Here is a 3,947-nt window from a genome sequence, read left to right as displayed (position 1 = left end):
TGTCCCTGTAGCTTTGTGATCAGTCAATAATTGCAAAGAGGTTGTCCTCAACCACCTCGAACCTATAAGGGTTCTATCTTCTGCCAATGGATCTGTGTGTGGAAAAGGGAGCACATTCAAAGTTCATCACATTTTTTTTTTTTTTTTTTTTTTTTGCAGTACACGGGCCTCTCACTGTTGTGGCCTCTCCCGTTGCGGAGCACAGGCTCTGGACGCACAGGCTCAGTGGCCATGGCTCACGGGCCCAGCCGCTCCACGGCATGTGGGATCTTCCCAGACCGGGGCACGAACCCGTGTCTCCTGCATCGGCAGGCGGACTCTCAACCACTGCACCACCAGGGAAGCCCTCATGACATTTTTAAGTTTGCCAAAGCTTTCATTTTCCACTGGGCCTCTACAGGTCTCCTCTGTGCACTGCCTCAGGGTTGATGAATAGAGCTGGCTTGAGGCTCTCTCAAGTCTCCATTGCCTACTGCACATGTGCACAGTCCTAGACAGGAATACGCTTACCACAATCTCAGATTAGCAGAACGGTTGGCCCGCCCCACTGGTCAAATTCCACTGAGATTATCACTTATACCAGCAATATCACTGGACGTGGGCATCGTGCACCTCTCCACATTAAGTGAACCACTGTCAACCATGGCAGTGCAGCTACAATTCTTACTGCCTGTCCCACCATGGGCACCTACCAGTCTGTGTGTGTGCGTGCGTGTGTGTGTGTGTGTGTGTGTGTAAAGAAGGGGGGAGGGGTGTGTGTAGAGCACGAGTATTCCCAGGCCAAAAAACCACAGAGTCCCACTACTGTTACTTAAAGTCCAATAGTTTACTCAAGTATGGGTGACTTTTGGATTGTTGGAGGCTTTTGGTTGATTTCCAGGGTGTTTAAATGGTTGTTTTTGTCAACCTGTAGAGCTTCATAGTTTATAGCTGTTTTTTAGGAAGTGGTTTTGTAGATCCTTACTAGGCCACAGCCAGAAATCTAGCCCAAATCACTGATCTTTTAACGGCAGGACTTTATAAAAATGCTACACATTAGGGATTTATAGCCTTTTTGCTTAGTATTTCAAAGAATATAATAAAAACCATTTTAAATGCCTCATTAATAATTTTATATTGATGTGATAACAATTGGGCATATTGGGTTAAGTAAAATATATTATTAAAATTAATTTCACATGTTTTTTTCCCTTTTTCAATGTGGCTCCCAGAATTTAAAAACTACATATGTGTCCTGCATTATATTTCTATTAACCAGTGGTGGTCCAGATCTAACATCCAGTTAATAGGAAATACTAGACAGAGAAACACATCAAATAATGCAACAGGAATGCAAACAGCAAAATTAAGAGTGTGAGAAATGATCGAGTTTCCTCAACAAATAAATTGCAAGGAAAAAAATTAATAGCAGGAAGGGAAATACAGAAATTGAAAGAGATTTAAGAGACATAGCTATAAATTGTAATATGTACATCTTACTAGGATTCTCATTTGAACAAAATGAAAAACTACATACATTTATGAGATAGTCTGAGAAATCTGAAAATGTACAGCATATCTGATGATATTAAAGATTTATTGTATATTTTTAAGGTGCAATATGGTATCAAAATTAGGTTAAGGAAGAGTCTTTATATCTTGTAGTCATATACTAAAGTTTTATGGATGAAGTGATATGATATCTTGGACTTCAAAAAAGTCTAGGGAGGCAACAGAGGGAAATGAGTGAGATGTAGATAAAGCATGATTGCCCATGAGTGGAAAATTACTGAAGTTATGTGATGGCTAAATATTGGATTCATTCAATCATGCTCTCTACTTCAATATATATTTAAAATTTTATGTACTAAAAAGTTAAAATAGTTTCAGAGAATTTTTAATGATTTGGGGAAACACTAGAATACAATGTTAAATGAAAAAAATAAGGTACAAAACTGAAATACTGAAAAATTGTTAAAACTAGTTTCATGGGAAGAGGGGTTGATTACAGAGAACTATTAAATTTTCTATAATTAACTTCTATTAATTTTTAACCAGAAAAGCAGTACCCCTCATACACAGAGGTTTATTACCAATTATTTTTTGAAAATTAAAAACTGAAAGGAAATACATCAAAATACTAATGGCAATTATCTTTGTGTTGTGTGACTATGAATGATTTTTATTTCCTTTATATTTTCCCTATTCTCTACATTGAGGATGTATTACTTTTTCACCAGAATATTAGGAATGACAAGTTTTGTGTGGAAAACTTGAAATTTTTACTGTCCTTCCTGCTTTTCCTATCCATGTTCATATATGCATGGCTATTTGGCCATTCATTAGAAGGTATATATTAAGAGTACCTTGCACTTTGCAAAGTACTTTAGACATTTTCAACTTTTAAATTTCACATACAATATTACAATTTATACGCTTACGCCCCTCTGACATAGCACGTTGGCAGGATATTATTACTCCCACTTCCAGATGAGAAAACAGAGCCTCAAATATTTGCAAAACACAGCGAGGCAGTAGCAGACTTTGGACGAGAACTCAGGTTTCATTATTCCTAGTCTGCTCCTCTTTTCACTATAACATGTTACCTCCCATAAAGAGTATCAAACTCAGAATACTGTTAATTTAGCAAATAACTAACTTAGGTCCAAATGAATTCAAGTTATTTACATCAATTAACTGTACTATTCATTTTACTTAACTGCAACTGAGAGCCATGTGCAGGAAAGAGGCACTCAGATGAAATAACAGGGAGGAAGCAGTAGAATTTTGTGACATATGGCATGCTTGCCGATGAAATCAAAGGTATGTTTCATGCCAGCTTTTGGTCTGCAAAGTGTCTTTCATTTCACTAAGAGGTATACTCCATGCCAGGAAATGCACCAACCTCCTAGCCCTTTCTTTTAAAATCTAAACCTGTGAGAGCATGGACTTGGCATGACTTGATGGAACACTGAATGCAATATGCTTGACCCATTTGTGGGTACAAACTATCCAGATTATCCACTGTGGAGAAGGACTCTAGGTTGTCATCTGGATTCGTCATCAGTTCAAGGAAAGTGGAGATACAACTGAGCCTTATGTTTACCTCTGGCTAGAGAATGGGGATTTATCATTTCAGAAAATGAAAGTAACCCCCAGGAAAGAAAATGAAAGTTAAACCAGGAAGCAACCCAGAATACTAAAAGCATAAGGGCAAAAGTAGCTAAGGGCTCCTATGCAGAATAATATCTTTGCCCTTTTTGCCCTCGGAGGTTGTAAAATCTCCAAGTAGCCCTTAGTTTGATACAAAGGATTTAATCATTGCAAGTGAGTCTACTTCTTCTCTAACAGGGAGGGAAGATGCTGGAGAGCAGGGCACTGTGGAATATCTGAAGAAGACGTTTCTGGTCTTGTCTGTTTGTTTGTTCTTGGCTGCGCCACATGGCTTGCGGGATCTTAGTTCCCCGACCAGGGATTGAACCAACGTCCCCTGCAGTGGAAGCGTAGAGTCTTAACCACTGGACCACCAGGGAAGTCCCATGAAGAAGACATTTCTGTAGATTTTTAAGAATAAGAAAATTTTGCTTTATCTGCTACAAGAACATTTGCTATCAGTTTAATAGAAACTCTCAGGGAAAATACCTCCTGTTTAAGTGAAGGGGTTCACTGAGTGAGACAGGGGACTTTTCCAGAAATATCACTGTCACTTTGGATGACAGACAGTGTCACTTGGTCCTCCAGCAGGTATGATCAATCTTTTTTATTTGGTAAACCTTGTCTTACATGCATATGACTCCTTACTGGCAAGTTGTTTTGTATAGGGGAAGAAATGAAATATTTTGGAGTTCAGTCTAAGTGCAGATGTCTACTTGGCTAAAGGGAGGAGTATGTATCCTCAAATACCTCTATTACAGAAGAGTGAGAAGAAGCATATTGGGGAATGCTCTTGAGTCAGAGAGACCTGGGTT

This window comes from Mesoplodon bidens (genome assembly GCF_964165515.1).
Source record: "Mesoplodon bidens genome assembly, chromosome: X".
In the NCBI taxonomy this organism is placed as follows: domain Eukaryota; kingdom Metazoa; phylum Chordata; class Mammalia; order Artiodactyla; family Ziphiidae; genus Mesoplodon; species Mesoplodon bidens.
The sequence above is the reverse complement of the archived record's forward strand: the minus strand, read 5'-3'. Positions refer to the sequence as shown.